The sequence below is a fragment of the Rhineura floridana genome, chromosome 4 (assembly GCF_030035675.1).
Source record: "Rhineura floridana isolate rRhiFlo1 chromosome 4, rRhiFlo1.hap2, whole genome shotgun sequence".
Classification (NCBI taxonomy): domain Eukaryota; kingdom Metazoa; phylum Chordata; class Lepidosauria; order Squamata; family Rhineuridae; genus Rhineura; species Rhineura floridana.
The window spans coordinates 22,177,980-22,200,333 of record NC_084483.1 but is presented as its reverse complement, the minus strand read 5'-3'; the positions used below and the strand labels follow the sequence as shown (position 1 = coordinate 22,200,333).

Here is a 22,354-nt window from a genome sequence, read left to right as displayed (position 1 = left end):
CTCCGACTAAAGCTCTTTCCACACTCAAAGCATCCGTAAGGCCCGTCTCCTATATGAATTCTTTGATGTCCACCAAGGGAGCTACTGTCACCAAAGCTCTTTCCACACTCAAAGCATTGATAAGGTTCCTCCCCTACATGAGTTCTTCGATGAATAGTAACAGAGCTACTGTTCATGACTGAAGCTCTTTCCACACTCTCAGCTTTTTATGGTTTCTCCCCTTTAAGTATCCTTTCAGGTGAATGATGCATGGAAATGGGATTCAAGCTGTTTCCTATGAATTATTTGATGCAGAAAACAGGAGGCATGCTGAATGAAACTTTGCATCCACTGACAGGCTTCTACACAGGTGTTTGTATGAAGTAATATTATTAACAGGGTTCTATACAGTTCTATGGTAGGGATTTAAAAACATCAATCTAAGAGAAAACAGAGAGGAGGGGAGTCAGGAAGCTGGGTTACCCATAAGGGGAGAATACGCTGTTAATTTGCTGTGCCTGAATGCACTTATACTTGAGTGTGCACAATCACATAGGCAACATGAAATATGAAAGTTAGGAGTTGGTATGTTAGGACTCATAATTTCTATTTCAGTTTACCCTCCTGCAAAGGCCATTTCTGACAGCCAGTATTTCTGGAACACAGATAACATTGTGTGCACTTAGCTGAAAAAAGGCCCAGTTCCTGTTACAATATAGCTTCAATGCCGATTTGTAATTTCAGGTTGCCATGGAAAATTCCCAATGGGAAGAAGGAATATGTTTAATATGCATACAGCAGGTTCTCAGAGACAAATTGGGCACAATATTAATCACAATGTTTACTGTGCCAGCCCATTGCATCATATGTTATTTGCCTGGAAATGAACTTGCATCTATATATCTATAATTCAAGACACTGTAATGTAAGTTTGCACAAGGATTAGTTGATTTGCTAATAAAGACAGGGATGCTGTTGTTGTCAACTATAATGTACCAACTATTAAGTTGGTACATTATAATAAAATAAAAAGTGAGAAGCAAAGGTTTAAAACATTCTAGGGGCCTTATTCAGGAAGAATATGAAAAATTAAGCTGTGCTAAACAGAAATTCCCTTTTGGTTTCAATCATTCAGGTAGAGAGGATTCTTGTAAGATTCCCCCTACTGATTTTCCAACTGTCCAGAGAAAAATCAACCTGACGTGGTTTTATGCCTTTAGCAACAACTTGGCATGGTGGAATCAGGAAGTGCATTTTTTCAAGGCACGGATATAAGCCGTGCTCACACCTGCTAATGTGTTCACATTAAGCGCCTGTAAAAAATACAGGAAGCCATTAACAAGAGCTGGAAATCCCATTTCCTTAGCAACAACCTATATAGCAGCAATGTTACCAGTCAAGTTTCCAAAGTCATGAGAACATTTTAATCATCATAAGATTTAAAACATAGTTGGTGCCAATCCAATTATTCCTCAATATTTAATGAAGAATTTCCTAGCAAGGGTCTCCTCAGGGACAGGGGGGTTCTAAATGTAATGGTGGGTGGAGTGGGTTGCCAATGACCTATAGAAACAATTCATAGACCTTGTCCCCACCTCCCAAAATATTTCTGCAGACACTCTTGTTTCCTAAGCAATTGTGGAATCAAAGAAAGTCTGCTGTTCTTGGGTCACCTTAGAGCAGCCTTCACCAACCTGGTACCCCTCCAGATGCAAAAGGGTTAAGGAAAGTGAACTGAATTCCTAGAGGGGAGGGAGCCTGCCTTCTGCAGAGCGATTGGAGAGCAGCTTCCTGCCCAGCCATCTCCACTGAACTCTTTAACGAAGTGATGCATTGGATGTGTTCCCTCCTGGGTCCGGTGTGGGGTGCAGGGGAGGGTGCCTGGGAAAGTGAGGTGGGGGGAGACTGTCAGACCCCTACTCTGGTCTGGTCTCATAATGGATCTCTCCCACTGTCACCAGCACAGGTCTCTCATGATTCCACTGCTAGGCCCTACCACCTGCCACTCTGTAATGCAAATTGCTTTGAATTTTCAAATTGTGTTTTAAATTGTTTTTAAAAGATGTGTTTTAGATTTGTATATTTGTTTTTGATGTTTTTAGTTGCTGTAAACTGCCCAGAGAGCTTCGGCTATGGGGCGGTATACAAATACAATAATAAATAATTAAATAATTGACTAGATAGTCATAATAAATGTCTAGATAGTCATAGCGGTCCCCAAAGAATATTGGGAGTTGTTGTTTGTTAAGGGTGCTGAGAGCTGTGAGGAACCCCCCCAATTCCCCTCACAGAGCTGCAGTACCCAGAGCAGTTTAACAGTCAATCCTTCTTCCCAAAGAACCCTGAGAACTGTAGCTTTGTCAGGGAATAGGGATTTCCTCACAACTCTCAGCACCCTTAACAAACTACAGTGCCCAAGAAGCTGTGGCTGTTTAAAGTAGTATGACAAATGTAAAGTGCAGATGGGGTCTGCCTACAGCCACTCAGCATTCCCAGCATTCCTACAGCCACTCAGCATTCCCAGAGATGGATTTCTGTGGAGTAAACCCTTGCCCTTCCTGGCTTATAAAAAGTGCCAGAGAGGGACTGGCTGAGTGGGTGGGGGGAGTGGTTAATGCCTCCTTACACCAAGGCAGAGTTCCAGGTTGCCTAAAGGAGGCAGTTGTAAGGCCTTTGTTAAAAAAGCCCTCCCTGGACCCCTCCATAATGGATAATTACCGGCCAGTGTCCAATATTCCATTTTTGGGTAAGGTAATAGAGCGTGTGGTGGCCTCCCAGCTCCAGGGATTCTTGGATGAAACAGATTATCTGGATCCATTTCAATCTGGTTTCAGGCCTGGTTATGGGACGGAGACGGCTTTGGTCGCCTTGGTGGATGACCTACGCAGACAACTGGACAGCGGGAGTGTATCCCTGTTGGTTCTGCTGGACCTCTCAACGGCTTTTGATACCATCGACCATGGTATTCTTCTGGGCCGCCTTGCTGGGATGGGACTTAGGGGCACTGTTTTGCAGTGGCTCCATTCCTTCCTGGAGGAACGAACCCAGAAAGTGGTGCTGGGGGATTCCTGTTCGACCCCTTGGCCATTGACCTGTGGGGTCCCTCAGGGCTCAGTTTTATCCCCTATGCTATTTAACATCTACATGAAACCGCTGGGAGAGGTTGTCCGGGGGTTTGGGGTTCGGTGCCATCAGTATGCTGATGACACCCATCTCTATGTCTCCTTTCCACCTAATTCCAAGGAAGCTGTCTCGGTTTTAAACCAGTGTCTGGTGTCAGTGGTGGACTGGATGAGAGTGAACAAATTGAAGCTTAATCCAGACAAGACAGAGGTGCTCCTGGTCAGTCGTAAGGCGAATCAGGGAATAGGGATACAGCCTGTGCTGGATGGGGTTACACTCCCCCTGAAGACACAGGTTCACAGTTTGGGTGTGCTCCTGGACTCAGCGTTAAATTTGGAGTCCCAGGTTTCTGCAGTGGCCAGGAGTGATTTTGCACAATTAAGATTAGTGTGCCAACTGCGCCTGTTCCTTGAACTGTCTGATCTGGCCATGGTGACACACGCCTTAGTTACATCCTGTTTAGATTACTGTAACGCGCTCTACGTGGGGCTGCCTCTGAAGACTGTTCGGAAACTTCAGTTGGTACAACGTGCTGCAGCCAGAATGCTAACTGGGGCTGGTTACAGGGACCGTACTACCCCCCTGTTAAAAAAGCTCCACTGGTTGCCAGTCTGTTTCCGGACACAATTCAAAGTGCTGGTGTTGACCTATAAAGCCCTATATGGCTTAGGTCCAGGCTATTTATCAGACTGTATCTCCCTGTATGAGCCTGCCCGGGCCCTGAGATCCTCAGGAGAGGCCCTTCTCTCAATACCCACAGCTTCTCAAGTACGACTAGTGGGGACGCGTGAGAGGGCCTTCTTGGTGGCTGCCCCTAGGCTTTGGAATTCCCTTCCTAGGGAGGTAAGAATGACCCCCTCCTTGCAGTCCTTCTGCCGACAAGCAAAGACCTTCCTATTCCAACAAGCCTTTGGAATTGAAGGCTAAGGATAGGGCGTGAAGGGTGCTGCATTGCTAATGTCTATTATATCATTTTTAAACTAGTTTGAACTTTTTTAGCTATATGTGTGTATGGTTTTAATATTAGAAATAGTTTAATCTTATTTTAATGTAGACTTTGTATGTTTTTAATTATTTGTATTTTTTATCTGGAAGCCGCCATGAGTTCCAGTTTTGGAAAAATGGCGGGGTATAAATAAAGATAATAATAATAATAATAATAATAATAATAATAATAATAATAATAATAATAATAATAATAATAATAAACAAAGAAGTGTTGCTTCCTAAAATCCTTCTGGTCCTTGTGTTCAAAATAAGTTTTCCCCTCTTACTGCACATCCCCGTCTTCATTATTTATACTTATTTTAAATGTCTTTTCATAGATTTTCTTTCAACATGACTCTGGTAAACACAACAATGTACTATGCCGTGATCTAGGCCTCCTTATATGTAGCACACTCGGGTATCTGTTGGGTAATAAAAATGGCATATAGGACAAGGTTTCATATTGCTTATTAGTTATGAATATAGTGTGACTCATTCCTTATGTAAATAACTTTATAAAAAACCACTGTGATGTACTTGTGTAGTTGTTTAATACATCTTTCATAAACTTTCCCAAGGAGATGAGAGATTGATTTGGAGAACTATGAGATATGTGAAAGTCTAGGATGGAATCAGATGTCTATTGGCAGGCCCAGTGAAGGTCAATCTTCCCAGTAAAAAGAAGGGAGGAAGAACGGGGGGGGGAAGTTGCATAAACAAGCAAGTAGTTATTAAAGAGAGAATCACCAAGGGAAGAATAGGTTGCCTTTCTGTTTACCACCCCCAACTGGTTCAGGTTACTTATCACATGTGTTGGTGCTATCTATCTATCTATCTATCTATCTATCTATCTATCTATCTATCTATCTATCTATCTATCTATCTATCTATCTATCTATCTATCTATCTATCTATCTATCTATCTATCTATCTATCTATCTATCTATCTATCTATCTATCTAAAACTTTCTAGGCTATTTTTTCTGGTTGGTTGGCAATACTACATCCAACCTACAGGAAGAGCATGGTTGCCATGGGAAGCCTGTCAGTTGTGCACATCGTTCTTCCACATATATGCATGTGCCACTGTGACCCAAGCCTTTATGACAGGGAAGTCGCTTCCACACTGCTGAAGCAGCTTTTGCAATTGGCCTTACATAAGGTAAGAAATACATGCAGCTGGTTATTCTCCTAATAGTCAATTCTTCCCGGCTTCCTGTGATTTACCTCCTAAATATTTCATGAGAGGGGAAAAAAAAACCCTGGTGAGAGCAGTTGGACACACAAAAATTAAGGTTTACTATTCCCCACTACTTAGCTCCATGCCAGGAAAAGCTTTGCTTGCTTCATTTGTGTGAAGCAAGATGGTGTGAAAGGTGCAGGAGCAGGGCTTCGCCACTGTCTGAATCAAAGATGGGGGACCTGTAGCTCTCTGGATGTTGTTGGACTCTGGCTCCCATCATTCCTGACCATTGACCATGCTGGCTGGGTCTGATGAGAGTTGGGGTCCAGCAACATCTGGAGGACCACAGGTTCCCATTCCTTTATCTTCATGATAGCCTTCAGAATGAATCCCATGGCTGGACGGATCTAAGAACATCATGCCATAATGTGGGTGCTCTTCAAAGATTCTGTAACTGGCATCTAACAGGATCTTCTAATTTATGAGATTTCTGTGACTGAAGCAAACTGACATGCACTTGTCCCTGAGAATAGTACCAAGTTATCCTGTGGCTGCAAAATGCCAAAAACATCAGCTGGACCATTTCTTTTCAACTTGCTACTTTATAGTAATCCAACTTTTTTAGAAGTAGCACTAAGTTGGAAGCTGACCTTGATAGTGAGGTGTCTTCCCTTGCAGCACAGCTAGCACAAGGAGGGATGTTCGACTTTCATTTTCAGCCCATTTTGGATAAAAAACGTTGGAAACTAGACTATTTTTGCAAACCTTGCAAATACTCAGGGCTCATCTACACGATGGTTAACTGTGTGCTTGGTGCTACTCACACCTCCTTTTAATTCGCATGGTTCATGATATTACCAGCAAACAAAAGCTATCACACAGTTTCCCCCCGTAAATCTGTACTAACCCAATCCACTGATAATACGAAAAGTGGAGGAAAAAACATCTCCACTACACTGCGCTCCTCCTTGCAGATACTTTTCTTGTGGTCTGACAAGCAACTTCCGGCTGCTCTTCTCTGTTCTGCTGGCCTTTTTTATGTTGCTGCAAACAGTGCTGTTATTTTTCTTTTTCCCCTAACTTGTGCACAAAAGCATAACACTGTTCAAACAAAGATTTGCATTTCAGCTGTATCATACCAGTGGAATTACAAATAACTGCACTTCCGGGTGTTTTTTTCCCCCATATATGGAACCTACTACAGCTGGTAGAAGAAACTGAGCATGCTTGGTTGCCAAGCAACCAGAGGGAGTGAAAATGTTAAATTAAACTGTGTGGTTGATCCTTCTCTCAGTGTGACTAGAAAACACCATGTTTGCAGCTGGCGTTGAGCCCTTACTGTGGACGGTGCAAATAGAAAACAGAGGTAAAAACAGCACCTTTAGTACAAAGTAATGCTCCCATGTGGATAAGCTCTCATTCTGAAGTGCAGGATGTGAGAGTGATTGACAGAATAAGCATTTTAACCACAATCTATGGATTGAGTTCCAGTCAACAAGAATGAAGAACTGTGGATGCAGCCATCTGCGTAACAATGAAATGGTAGCCTTCTGTATCATTATTGCTTCAAGGTTTCTGGCTTTCCAAGGCTTGTGGGCAGGATGTTAAGAAACTTGCTTTATGGATAAAAATTAATGGCACCCGCTTTCCAAGTCAAACAACAATTCATAAATCCATATGCCAGCAAATGACATTACAATTCATCAAAACAAGGGCAAATGGAACATAACAGCCATCTTATGTTCCATGTCAGTGCTTCTCTACCAAAGTGTATGCATGTCTCACTAGCCTTCTGATGAGAGTTTTGCATAGATACACATTTGTATTTAAGCGTCTGGCAATTTCAGTAAACAGTAAGCTGTAGATCATTAAAAATCAGCATAGAGAATGCACGATTGTTTCTCAAATACAGTTTCACTTCTTGTCACTGTAGTAGAGATATGTATTTCATTTCCCCCACATTAAATAGGTGTTGATGGACTACTGTTAGAAATCGAAGGGAGGTATTCTTGGATAGTAAATTTCATGAAAGTAATGTTGATAATCACATTTGCTTAGAAGTAAATGAAATCAGCATGACTCTCTTGAAAGTAAATGTGTTTTGGGACAGTTGTTTTTGCACATTAAGATTTAAAGTAGAAACTATTGGCACTAAGATTTGTTTATGGGACTTTAGACTCAGAACAAATAGGTTGCATCGCCTCAAGCTTCAGCCAAAAGTTTGCTTCATAACTTTTCAGACAATTCTGCAGTCACAGTTAGCAGGATGGGACAGGGCAGGAGCCCTTATCTAATCTCCCCTCATCAGCATTGCAACTGGGAGGGAGGGGAGAGGTGTTGGCAAGGTTGGCTCAGTGCAAATGCCCTGGTGGAGCTGATCCAGTGCTCATGCTGATGTTTTGCACTGCACCAACCTCGCTGCTATCTCTCCACTCCCGTAAGCAACAGTGACGCTGGTGATGGAGAGTCAGGTAAGTGCAGCCACCCTACCAACCAGTGCTGCAAGCCTTTCAATTAACTTTGACTCAGCATTTCTACCAGTATGTATTTATTGAAAAGCCCACTTTTATGCTAAAAGAATATTCTCCTATTTGGTATTTCATCTAAAACCTGTGAAATTTCTCCTTGCACCAAGCCACAGGTGCCATTTAGGAAGTAGATGGAGAGGGAGTTGCCTCCCCTTCAGTATTCAGAGACTAGATGTGATTATTCCTGAGGAGCACTTATGTCACTGGTTTGCTAGTTGTACACACAGATTATCTGGTATAAACAAATAACCAGGTCTGGGTACCACCTAAACATAACAGAGGCACAAAATCTTAGCCAAAACAGGGATGGCTGTTTGTCCTGCACTGATATAGTAATACAAAAGTAATCATAATGTTCATAACATGTTCAGCCTAGGATGGCAGAGAAATTAGTTTGGATTGATGGATGGGCATTTTATGTATTTTGTATTGTTTGCATTGAAATATTTCTGATTTTTAATTGTTTTTATGTGGTGTACTTTATTTTTGTCAAGTCGCTTTGAGACACTTCCTTTGTATAAAGTGACTGATACATCACCATCATCATCATCATCATCAGTAATGATGATGATGATGATCATAATAATAATATTAATAATAATATTAATAATAATAATAAATTGGTTAGCATTTTACCTAATTCATACAACCTGAACCAATATGTCACCCAAGATGCATGATGAACCTGTCCATTATTTCAATGGGCCTACTCCAAGTATGATGTAGTTGGATACAATTCATATATATTTCCCAAGTCATTTTAATCTACTGTTGCTTTTACCTTTGTTTAAGGATTTTAATGTTTAATTACTGATTTATTATTGTTTTACTGTGAAATAATTTTTAATTGTACACTGCTCTGAAACCCTGAACAGAGTGAAGGATGGTATATAAATATTTTATATAAGTGCTGCTCATTTATTAATACAGATCCTTCCATTAGTATATATACTAGAATGGGTGGGGAATCCTTTTTTTCCCAGTGGCAATCCAAGGGGAGGGCGGGGGTGGTGGTGGCACACCCCGGGTGTAGTCAATAAGGGGGTGCAAGATGGAGTAGGGTTACCAGGTGTCCGATTTTCAGTGGGAGTTTCTGGTTTCTGGCTAACGTACCTTAATCTCCGGACTCTCTGCTTCAATTAAAAAAAAATTAAGTTTCTAGGTGGTCTGGTTCCCGAGATATACACCAAAACGTCAGCCGCCCCCGCGACTGTTTAATCTGTTTATTAACGGATCTGTATAGCAGCTCTTAGCAGAGCTTGGAAAATTTATTTTTTTAACTACAACTCCCATCAGCCCCAGCCAGCATGGCCACTGGATTGGGCTGATGGGAGTTGTAGTTAAAAAAAATAACTTTCCCAAGCTGGGGCTCTAACCCCACCCTTTCAGGATTGTAGCCAATAAGGGAAGCCAGGGTTGTGATTTGTTGACCCAGGCAGCGCTTGGGCTTCATTGCAATGTCAGAAAACGGTGGTTTTCAGATCTTCAGTTTCAGTAATAAGTAAGAATATGGCTTAAAGTTTTTTTCTCTTGTGTGCCCCAGGCTGACCCTGGGCTGTTGGAGAGGGCAGTGCTTTGAAAACCTTGGCAATATGAAAGTATTTAATCCAATACTTGCTTTTAATGCTAATCCCATGTACCTGGAGTAAACCCCATTGAATTCATTAGGACTTACTTTTGAGTAGACATGGTTAGGATTGTGCTGTAAATTAATGGGACTTCTGAGCAAACATAACAAAGAATTGTGTTTGTGTTGTTAATCTTTCTCTCTCTCTCCAATCCAATTTTAAAGCAATTAGGCAGGGTTTATCTAGGTATCACATTTTTATTATGTAGGAAACTAATACTGATCTTTTAAAAAAATGTTCTGCAATGACCAACTGGTTTGACAATAAACTATTATATGGGGTGTATTTTTACAAGTGTGCGTGTGTGTGTATGGAATCTTTCCAATAATCCTGTGAGGTAGGGTTGGTGCTTGGAAACCAAGGCAGCTCACAATAAGAAATAAATCCCTTTAAAAACCAATAACCATAAAACAAGGATAAACAGTTGCAAAACAGCTTAAAGTGGCATGATTCTGAATTTCGGGTTGGGTGAATGAAGTTTATTTATTTATTTTGCCAGTTTGGCAAACAAAAGCACTAAAACGCTTTAAAAATCATAAAAAGACTTTAAAATATATTAAAACAAAACTTATTTAAAAACATTTTTAAAAGCTGTGACTCCAAAAATTATTTATGTATTTTATTTACAACAGTTATATACTGCTTTATTGTAAAAAACTCAAAGCTGTTTACAGAAAGAATTAAAACAATAAAATTATTGGCAAAAACAAAGACGTATTGAAAAACATTCAAATTAATAAAACCAACAATGAGTTAAAAACAGATTTAAAAACACAATAGCTTTTACATTCGTGGATAGACTTGCCTTAAGAAAAATGATTTTAGCAGGTGCTGAAAAGGAGCGTTTGCCTAATAATAGGCAAGGAGTTCTAAAGCATAGGTGTTGCCACTTCATTGTTGTTGTTATGTGCCTTCAAGTCAATTTTGACTTATGGCGACCCTATGAATCAGTGACCTCCAATAGCATCTGTCATGAACCACCCTGTTCAGATCTTGTAATTTCAGGCCTGTGGCTTCCTTTATGGAATCAATCCATCTCTTTTTTTGCTCTTCCTCTTTTTCTACTCTCTTCTGTTTTTCTGTATTGTCTTTTCTAGTGAATCATGTCTTCTCATTATGTGTCCAAAGTATGATATGTGTCCAATGTCAGAGGAAGGCAATGGTAAACCACCTCTGAATACCTCTTACCATGAAAACCCTATGAACAGAGTATCCAAAATGCTGCCACTTTACAGGACTGATTTGTTACAAGAGCAGAACAAGCAGAACAAGACCGAGTCGGGTGGCGGTGGCCTGAGCCAAGCTATTGCTAGTCGGGCGGTATATAAATTTAATAAATAAATAAATAAATAAATAAATAAATAAGCTGTGTGCATCGTGACAGGCACCTCGTGGGGCTTGGGCTGGAGTCTGGCATGCCTGCTGGCCCTGTGGCTGGCGCCTGGCTCGGCCCTGCTGCTGATGGCTTGCTGCACGCCGCCTGCCCAGCACTGCACGTGTAGGGCCTGCCTGCCAGCCAACCTGGCTTCGGACGAGGGGCTGCAGCGGATGCTGCAGGCCGGGTGGGCACTCCGCGGCGGGGCTGGCCGTCTCCAGCAGCTTCTTCTCATCAGCAATGCTAGTGAGCGCCCTCCCATTTGAAAGAGGCACTTCTGAGGCTGAGCGAGTGCAGAGTGCTTTTGCTCTTCATGGTTTGCCAATATCCCCCCCCCGCAAGTTCCCTTGCCCTGCTGTAAGTAACCCTCCGTGGGGCACCTTATGCTTCCCCAGCCCCCGTGGAAGTTTTAGATTGGAAGCTCCCGGGGGCAGGGACCTCTCTTCTTGTATCCTGTAAAGCACTAGGCACAGTGATGCCATCATATAAGCAAATAAAGTACTCCCCCGTGCATGGTTTAAGTGGGATGGGAGCTTGTTAAATAAATTCCAAGACAGTTTTGAGGTTGGCGGCTTGAATCGCATTGAGGTTGTTACTGTGGGAATGCCAGTAGAGAGGAGTCAAATGTTTCCACTTTTAAACATGTCTGTTTGTAGTTCATAGGGGGGGGGAAATCTAGCGCAGGGGTTCCCAAACCTTTCCCTCCTAGGACCACTTCAAAATTGCAGAGGGTCTTGGAGGGAGGGGAGTATTAAGAGGAGGGGGTGTTTAAAAATGATCCGCCCCGGGTGTCAAATACACTAGGTTCGCCACTGCCTTGGAGAGTAATCTATCAGGGGCTATATGGCAGCAGTGGGCATGGCCAGAATCAAATGTGGGTTGTGTCACCCCCTCTCTCTTTCAGTATGGTACCTTGTATTTTGCCAGTTTTTGAAAATGAATTGCCAGTGCTGTGTTTTTAGAGTTCAGATTAGGGGAATCATCTTGTTACCAGCCACATTTCCAAGAAAGAACTGAGAAATACATACTGAAAATTCATACAGCATAACAGGAAAGCAGATTGTTTTCTCCTTCAAATCTTTTCCCTGTGATTTTAATTTGTTGCACTGATGGAAGTCTAGAGAGAATTTATTGATTTGCATGACACCACAGCATCTTTATCTTGATGAATACTAGGCAAGTGCTTTTCATCTTGCCTTATGTGATGGGAGGCTAGTTTTAGAATATTTGTCGGTTAAGTTTGTCAGTGTCCCCATGGGATATAATTGGATTACATTTGTGAAGTGAGAGCTGATGACAAACAATGCACAATCTTGGGGAAGCAAAGAGAAAATAGCATTCTGGATGTGCTACATTCCCAAAGGTGTGTGGGATAAATAAACACAATGCTCACCATTCAAAAAACCATCAGAAAATATTCTTTTGTAAAAAGGTTCATTTGTCACTCTCAGTAATGTTGCTGGCTCTAAAATACAGCCACTCCTTTTTTGCATTCTAACAAGGATTGAAAGAAGGAACAAAACAAGACCCCCCAAACCAGAAGAACCATTGAAAAGTACCTGTTCCTCTCAATCGGTCACCAAATGGAACATACCATTGCCATAAACATCTTCCACTGAATGAACAGGCTATAAAACAAAATTTAACAAAAGGGAAGGGTCTGGAACACAGTTGCAGTACTACTGTGGCTGATATTAGTTCCATCTCCATTGGGTTCGGTAGAGCTGTGGCACTCACTTGACCTCCAGTCAGTTGCATTGCTGCTGCTTACCAGGAGGTACAAGGGGAGGGGTGAGGTAGTGGTGAGGTCGGCACAGTTCAAACACACCAGTGAAGCCAATCCAGTGCTTCTATTGGTGTACTTGTATTGTACTCACCTCGCCTCTGCTGCCTCATCATTATCCCTCTATAGCTGCGACACAACCAACCAGAGGTCAGGTGAGCACTGCCACCCTATCACACCATCTGCAACTAAACTAAACTTTAAAAAAGGACCATTCAATGCATTTTAGACAGCAGGTGTGGGGAAACTTTGGCCCACCAAATGTTGCTGAACTACATCCCTATTAACACCATCAACCCATGGCCAGGGATGGTGTGAGTTGTAGTTCAGCAACAACTCCTTTTTTGCTACACAGCATATACAAAAGTAAACATTGCAAAGATTGGGCTCCATTGTCAGTAAACTTCTGGCCCCAAATCAAGAGTTTCTAATATCTTACATGGCCACATTCAAGAGTTACTCCTCAGTGTCCTCAGATATGGAGGTGAAATATTGCTTCATTCTGTGGAGGGTACGTTTAATTCCTCAAAAGATTTGGCATTAGGGTTGCCAGGTCAGAAGCATCCTAAACCCTGAGATTTCAGGGGTGGGCCCTAGTGATGTCATGGGGTGGACCCTAGTGATGTCATGGGATGGGTCCTAGTGATGTCACAGGGGTAGGCCCTAGTGATGTCACAAGGGTGGGCCCCAGTTATGTCATAAAGCACTCATTAAGCACTCATACCACTAAAAAAAAAATTCTGATTGAAAATTAAGATCGAAGTCTTAGCTAAATTAGGGTGTTCCCAGGTCCAGCTGATGTGATGGGATCATTCATTCTCACCTGTTTAGGGAGCCTGGATAGGGAACATTTAATCTAGCCTGCTTGCTTCTGGCAAGAAGGGTTAAAGTGCCCTCAGGTCAGGCCAATCACCAGAAAGCCATTGTAGGAAAAAGGGAGCCTAGTATTGTGGAGATGTTAGATGGAAGCACTCAGGAGTAAAGATGGATGTCCCTGAAGGCTGCAACACACTTACTAAGGGACTAAGCCCCATAGAACTCAACAGGACTTACTTCTGAGTAGATATGGCTAGGAGTGTGCTGTTGATAAGGCTTGACTACGGATCTTCTGCAAAGATATCCATATCAAAGCAAGATTGGCAACCCCCTGCCTGGAATGCCCTGCCTTGGCTGCTCCAAACTTCTTTACAGATTTGACCCTTTGCTGCAGAAAGAGGTCTGAGATATGAGTATGATTAAGAAGATTCTTACCCTTTCTGTCTACCCTGTGGGCTGCTATAAACTCACCTTGACAGCCAACCCAATTCTAGTGAGTAATAATTGACAGAGAGAAAACACACATGGTTTGGTCTACCTTCACATGCAGCAGCTTGGGGACAACAGACTCAGCCACACTTCCAAATATGTGAATTGTCTTTTACCACTATTGGGCAAGAAACAAACTGCCATGCAACCAACAAGTTGCATCATCAGTGGGTTTTAGGGGGTTGAGCTGAGCGCATAGAACCACTGCTGTTGCTTCTATGGATGTGAGGGAGTGAGGTTAAAGGTAAATTAAATGCAAACAGAAAAAGAAAAACAAAAGACAGTGATGCTTCCCATATGCAATACTATACCAACCACAACAAGATTCCTATTTGTAAGGCAGACAACTCAGCATCCCACAAGCAGTCAGGATTCATAACCAAAAACCAAAACTAAAAAAATTCTGGCAGGCATTCAGCCAAGGTCACAGAAATCCCCATACAGCACAACCTGACCCGGAGGCTGCAGTTAATGCAGAATGCTGTGGCATGATTGCTGCCATGCGTGAGATCGCAGATGAGGATCACAGAAGGGGAGCGGTGGGCTCCCCAGGGGCCTCTGTAGCTCCAGGGGCCCTTGGGCCAGTGCCCCACCTGGCCACCTTTTAGAACAGGCCCTGGCAACAACATAAACATATGGATTTTATTGTATATATTTGTATTGCTTGTTGTTCACCGCCCAGAGAGCTATGCTAGTGGGGCGGTATAAAAATTAAATAAATAAATAAATAAACATATCTTACATGTTTAATCAATAGTGGGAGCACAGCCTTAATAGCTAAGGCACATAGCATTAGGGATTACTTTCTCAGAGAAGTTCATCATCATCATTGCCTTTATGCTCTGTTAGAGGGTGACACCCCAAGGGCTGAAGTATAACATCACATTAAACATGCTTTTAAAAAATGTGCTTACTTTGAAGAAAAAGCAGCCACACAGATCTCTGATCCAAGCTGATCCATCCTGTCTTGGCTTTTTATATAGCTCTGGTATTTATTGCTTGTTTTAATGTAAGCTGTATATGGTTTTGATTGTAATTTTAGTTTTTGTGTTCTTGCCTTGCGCATTCTGTGGAAACAATGAACAGTTTACATTAATAAATAAATATAATTATGGTGTTTTGGCCTGTAGCATTTGATCCTCAAGAACATACCCACAGTAAGATTTCTTTGGAATCAATAGGAACACAAAATATTTTCCTGGATATTGATGACAGTTTCTATCCACATGTAAAAGTGGCCTGGAGAAGTGAAGTGTGTAGAGCTGCTACACGTTTTCTCTATGTTAGAACCATTTTAGAGCATGAAGGCACAATTGATTTGACCTTCATTTATTATACATGCCAAATATCTTGAGCTCAGCTGGAAGCTATGCTGAATTTCTGCACATCAAAAAGTGGGAAAGTGACTGAACAAACTGCCATTTTCTCTACCCTTCCTGCACAATTTAGAATTCTCATATCAAAGAGGGAGGATATAATCCAATCCAAACCCTTGAGTACTCTGAAAAAAATCTACCCCCAAAGTTTTGGGATATATTTTATGGAAACTCTGAAGGATTTGGTGATTCAATGGGGATAATCTATTTTCTTTGGAAATTTGCAGATTCCAAGGAACTGGACAATGCCAACCCAACTCAAGAGAAATCCACATTCTTCTTGTATGCGGAATGCTATGATCCCCTAAAAGAGACTGTTATAACACATTTCCTATACACACTTACCTAGGAGATCTGTGAAAATAATTGAGACTTATTTCTGAGTATACATGAAAAGATTTCATTGTTAAATGTTGCCCCTCCTATATTGAACAGTCCCTTAAAAAGGGAGAAAGAGAACGACAAAAAATTGCTGATCCAATCAAACTGATGAAGATAGAATGTGATACTTCTATCCCCACTCAGATGGTCAGATTCTGGTCTTCCAACAATAACAAAGTGATGCTCCAATTGGTTGCCAGTAATTGTTTCATCGACAATGCAACAGTGACGACCATGATTATGGTGTTATGTGGAACCATGACAGAAGACAATGAAAACAGAGACACACTTGTAGTTAGAAAGCAAGAGGTTGAAACCTGCTCTGAGCTTCAGATCTCTGTTGAAGAGCAGATCCTAGAATGATCATCCCATGCTGTTCAGTCAGGAATGAAATGTCTCACAGTATTATCGAACTACACCTATGTAGTTGTCCTCCTCGCTCAATATATATTTGAACTATTTGGAAGAAATGTAGATAAAATTAGGAGTGAGAGTCAAAGTGTGCTATGTACTTCTTCACAAACTTGCAAAGCATCTTGGAGCTACAGTGTGCAGTATTCTAATTAAGGCACATATAATTACAGGCTGTGATGTCACAGGTAAGGTAGGAACAAAGCCATCGGCCTTGAAAGCAGTACCAGAGAAGTTTCTGCTTGGTTTTGCAGGAGAAAATGTCTCGGGAAGCACTCAATAAAGTGAAGGAATGTCTTGTTAAGGTTTTACGTCTATCAACAAAGTTGTAAGACATTTGATGATATTCACTGCAGAAGCACCAATGTATATTAGAACTTCCGCCTTCATCTTTCTCAATTAGAAATGAACATTTGCTTTTTTATTATTCAGGCCTGCTTAACTCTTTCCAGTTGATGCTTTATTGATGAAGCTCTACAACCAACAGATTTTGGATGGTACAAAACATCGTGTTCTAAAGCCTGAACTATGTCTTAACATGATGCCTTCCAAACTACTTGTACAGTCCGCATGCACAACTTGCATTACTGGTAGTAGATGCAAATGTCATTTAAAGTATGTGGCTTGCACAGAGCATCATAAATGTGGAGAACAATGTAAAATATTGTAGGTGAGGAGATAAAAAGCAGGAACTGTTGTCACACTTGTTTTCGCTCCACCCTGATAATAATGTATCTGTAAAAATGTTATGAGTGTTTGCATATACCAAATGTATGCCTTTGTTTGCATAACACTGGCAAAATTCTTCATATTGTGTACTTTACTATTTCATTGTAATAATAAATCTTTTGCAAAATTATGTTCAACATTTACATCATTTTTATTTAAAATTAACATGAAACCTGATAACTATAAAATCTAACATCCATGTGAATTTAAGAACCTTATAATTGAATTCCTTGACCCGCAAGACACCAGAATGATGTCTGTAAGTGTTCTAGGAGCTAAAATAGGCACACTTAAAATTGGGTGGCAGCCATTTTGAAAGATGGTATCTAGAATATCTGTTCCAGACTATGGTAACATCTACCCAAATTTTTCTGGTTCTCTTATATGTATACTAGATGGAGCAGAAATTTTTGTGGGGCTTCATTACAGGGGCTGGATTAATAAAACTATGGCTGCTTTCCAAGTGCACTTTATTCCATTATTCTGATAATTTATTTCCTGATAATTTGTGCATTTTATATGATATTTCACATGACGAAAATGTTAGTTCCAGAAATCTAGTGGAATCTAGTGGAAATTTAGTGCTCATTCCACTGATAAAGGATTCCAGAAGTAATCTGTTTGCAAGCTTGGGAACTTGGGAAATTGTGTGAGTGTTACACTAGCTGCAGCCACTCATGTGACAGGCATCCCAGCATGCAATGCATTTCTGCCCTTTAAGTGCACAGGTTGCCCTTTTTCCCCCCGACGAAAATTGTACAGGTATTCCAGCATAGGCACAGGTGGCACTTTCCCCTCCTCCATTTTCCTTCCTCCATTTCTGCCTCTGCCTCCTCAGTTGGATTATTAAGTTTTGGGCTGCTGAGTCTAAAACAACAATCAAAGCCTGAGTGAGGTTTACTAAAAGTATAAACTTCATTTTAAAAAAAGAAGCTCAACTGTATTCTGTAGCTCAGGAACTATCGGTATATCAGCATACACCAGCAGAAATGGAAACACCCCCCTCCATGCTAACTCACACAGTGAATTATGGGGGGTAATTAGATAATATGGCGCAGAGTGGTAAGCGGCGGTAACACAGCCGAAGCTCTGCTCACAGCTGGAGTTCGATTCCAACAAAAGGAGGAAGTCGAATCTCTGGTAAAAGGGGTCGAGGTCCACTCAGCCTTCCATCCATCCGTGGTCGGTAAAATGAGTACCTGGCATATGCTGGGGGGGGGTAAAGAAAGGCCGGGGAAGGAACGGCAATCCCACCCCATATATACGGTCTGCCTAGTAAACGTCGCAAGATGTCACCCTAAGAGTCGGAAACAACTCGAACTATAAGTGTGGGGACAGCTTTACCTTTACAATGCATATTATGGGTAAGGGACAAAAATAAGATGTTGTTCATTGCAGCAGTGTAAAAGCAATTTACGCAAAATGAGTATATCGGCTGAAAAAGCTGTGGTTCTTGAATGCAACAGGTGCTGCACTGTGAACAGAATTTTAGAAATCAGGACAGGATCACTACCATTTTAATCCACAAAAGTGATACAATAAGCCTCGTGTGTGAAAGCAGCCTATGAACTTCCTTATCATAAAACCTTGACCTATTGTACGGAGAAAGAGTAGGAAGCAAAATTTGGGGCAATCTACCCCTTGCATTCCAAGTACCAACTATGCTCCATTGGGCCCTTTCCAAATATCAACCATACTTCATTGAGCTCCTCTGCTTTGAAGAACATTTCTCTCTACAAGTTCCTCTCCTTGAAATGTCTCCGTCTAAGACAATACTACCATTGCTATTATGGCGGCTCTCATGTCTGCCGAATACTTTTTCTCTCTCACACACACACCCTGCCATCCCCTCTGCATAACATCTCATCACTGTGTCTTTTTATCACTCTGATTTTGATGAGGACTCATGTCAGCTCAGTTCGATTGACAATTAATGGAATCAATATCATTACACAGTATTATACAGTATTATACAGTATGTTAACACAATGTTAGGAGAAAAACAGTGTTTGAAGACAATCCTTGCTTTTGATACCAGAAGCAAATGTTTTGTTGCTAGAGGAGCAGGTAGCTTCAGTAGCACAGAATACCTTTTACCCACATTGGCTGTTTTGCTAGTGGTGACTATTTGCAGATTGGGATAGAAGGCCATAGTGGTCCACGATCTGGTAATCTCGTAGTTAGATTACTGCAATCTGTTATACATGGGGCTGCTCCTGAAGATGATTCAGAACATTCAATGAATGCAAAATATGGTGACCAAGCTTTTAACTGGAACATCTAGGTTCATGCACACTACACCCATTTTTTTTAAAATCATTGGCTGCCTATGTGCTTCTGGGTCCTAATTACTTTTCAAACTCTAAACAGCTTGGGACTCAAATACTTGAAGCAGCATCTGCTTCCCTGTCAATCTGTCCATGCATTCAGATTTTCTTGCCTATCGCAGATCCATTACGCAAGTGCGAGAATGAGGATGTTTTCAGTTGTGGCACCCAGATTATGAACATCCTCCCTAAAAAGGCCTGCCTGGTGCCTATGTTACAATCTTTTTGGCACCAGATAAAAACTTTTTTTATTTTCCCAGTTGTTTTAACCTGCTGTTGCTTTTAGCTTTCTTCAAGGCTTTAACGTTTAAAGTTCCAGTTTATTATTGCTTTATTCTGACATTTTAAATTGTACATTGCCCTGAAACCCAGAAAAGGGTGAAGAGCAGGGATATAAATGTTTTATATAGGATTAAAAAATAAAAATAAAAAAGTGCTGCTTCTTCATTCATGCAGACCCTTCAGTTATGTTTGCACATAACCTAAAACAGGAGCAGTGAACACTTTTGTTGTTGTTGTTGAGGGCTGCATTGCCTTGAGGGTAATCTGTCAAGGGCCACATGCTAGCAGTAAAGCCAAAGTGCATGGGCCCATGACCCCTTTTTTCTGCCAAATACTTTTCTCTCCCCTCCTTCTTCCTCTTCCTCTCCCCCTCTCCCCCCCAGTGAGCTGCTGGGAGAGAGACAAAACACTTTTGTAAACAGGTCTGAAGAGATGTCTTGCAGGGGCTTTTTAAAGGCGGCTGAGGTGTGTGTGTGTCTCACAATGTAGCAGACAATGTAATGGGGTGGCAGCACTCACCTGGCCTCTGGTTGATCATGTTGCTGCTGCTTACTGGGAGGCAGGGAGGAAGGGAACAGGTGGTGGTGAGATCAGCGTGGTGCAAATGCACCAGTAGAGCCAACAGTCACACTCCTATGTGTGAGTTTGCATCAAGCCAATCTCACTGCTGCCTCGCCCCTCCTCTTCTAGTTCTCGGTAAGCAGCAGCAATGTGACCAATCAGAGGTCTGAATTGCTACTGACCCTGCCCTCAAAGAGACCATTGCTTGAATGCGACTTATATAGTGCTCTTAACTAACAGTGCCTTCTGCACCTTCAGTTCCAAGTATGTATTCAGGCAATAAATTATTAACAAAACTTAATGTAAGTTAATTTAACAGTTAAGAAATATCCCTTTGGATGTCAGCTTTGTGTCCTAATGAACTGATTAGCAATGCAGGAGAAGGCTCTCCGGTTCATTAACAAGAGGAGATACCCTAGGGTTACTTGCCATTCAATTTTTCTTTCCAGAATTCATTTGATAGATGAAGAAAAATAGTGCCCACGGAAGGAGCAATGATCAGCTGGCCTTTTAAAAATTTTATTCTCAATTTTTATAATTTTCCTTGGGAATTCTGACTGGGAGTTGAGATTTGACATATACCTAAAGTGACATTTGGGACTTTTCTTCCCCGGCTGCAATGTTCCTCATATTCCTAACAGTGACAATGCGGATAGTATAGCACTACCTCACACTAAAATCAGGCCTGACAAGGGTGCAAGTTGAATTCCCTGCTTATTTGAACCACTGGACCAACCTAGGGATGACACCAAATTCTGCTCTCTCCAAAATTCACCACAAAACACACAGTTCTGTATATGCATCAAGTTCGTAAAATAATATATGATTTTTTCAGATTACTGGTTGGAAAGCAAGTACAACAGAGCTAAATTTTAATAGGAAACAGAAATAATTATGGAGTGATGCTAAACAGGTTTTATCCACAACTACTACAACATCCAAATCATCCATTCATATGTTTTGTTAGTTGATTTGAGGACTCTAGTTATATGAGGCAAGAGTGTCCATGGGGGGGGAGAGGGTGCTTGCTCCCCCCGGAGTCCTAAATGTAATGGTGGGTGATGTGGGATACCAATAACCTGTAGTAACAATTCATAGACTTCCCCTCCTCCCGAAATATTTCTGTGGGCACTCTTGATTTGAGGAATGGAGTTGAAAAGCAGGATGTAAAGCCACCAAATAAATACATAAATCCCTGGTCTCTAGGTGTATGCATATTGGGCTACATTTTGAAAAAGCATCTTGATATTTGTTTTGATCCATCCTCCCACATCTCTAGCAGGCTTTAGTTCCATTTTGACTACACTGGATGACTGGTGTTGAGTACCTATAATTAGGGGGTGCAACCCTGTCACTCACAGCTATCAAGGGATCTCTAATCAGATGCATCCATTGATTTGCTAAATAAGAAAGGTACCATTTGGGGAAAAAATCACATGTACAGTACTTTTAGAATTGCCTTTTTGCTAATCCAGCTCACTGTATGATCCTCAGATTTCCACATACAATTACAGCACACTCATTTTCATTTCTATTTAGCAACAGCATAATATGAAAACCTCAAGGGCAGCACTAAACTCAACCTCAATGAAACCTCACTGAAAACCTCAGGCAACTAAAATGGCTTCAGGTTGGTGCCTAGCCCTAGAAGGCACTAGTGAATATTTAAAGCAAGTACAGAAACATTTTTTCTGTCTGAGGGTCGCATTCCCTTGGGGGCACTTTCCAGGGGTTGCATGGTAGTGATGGGCAGGACTAGAGAGAAAAGTGGGTGGGGCCATGGATGTGACTCACACCTCTGTACAGTAGCATGCAGGTTTCTCTCTCTCTCTCCACATACACATCTCCACCCTCCATCCAAGCAAGCAAGAGGCACTATCACAGTTCAACGGTGCATCTAGCCAGGCAAAAGCACTCAAAGAGAGCTTGGAGCACGGGCAGTGAGAGGTGCTGTCTGGGCAGAGGGGTTGTGGCCTAGGGAGGGGGCATGGCCTTGCAGAGTCCCAGTGGCCAGCTGGAGGGTCCTGGGGGGCTGCATTTGACTCCTGAGATCCCCCTCCCAGTCTGTATCAAAGACGGACAACGTATGACCCTCCAGATGTTGTGGGGCTCCAACTCCCGTCAGCCCCATGCAACATGGCCAATAGTCAGGGATGTTCCACAGTCAGGTTGCCTTCACCCCAAAAGCCTTTTCTCTGGTTACCATCTGCCTGACTCTGAAGGTGGTGGCTTTTGGAGAAGAGTTCTTGAAGAAGATCTTAATAACCTGCCAAGTTCATTTGGCAATAGGCTTACTTTTACTCCCATGCTCTGAATACTTTTGATATCATTTGAATGAAAGTGACTTAATAGGAACTGAGTGAAACCAAGTGGTATAAGTGTGTAAAATGTGCCTC

At 41.7% G+C, this 22,354-nt stretch overlaps 1 long non-coding RNA gene across 1 annotated transcript in view; it reads right to left on the bottom strand.

The window, feature by feature from the left end:
- Positions 1-19,995, bottom strand: part of LOC133384282 (uncharacterized) — a 55,144-nt gene extending 35,149 nt beyond the window's left edge. The window contains exons 1-2 of the long non-coding RNA XR_009762480.1: positions 19,917-19,995; positions 14,806-14,958 (exon numbers count right to left, since the gene is read on the bottom strand). This is a non-coding gene — a long non-coding RNA (uncharacterized LOC133384282). The remainder of the gene's footprint in view (positions 1-14,805; positions 14,959-19,916) is intronic.
- Positions 19,996-22,354: the final 2,359 nt, after the last annotated feature.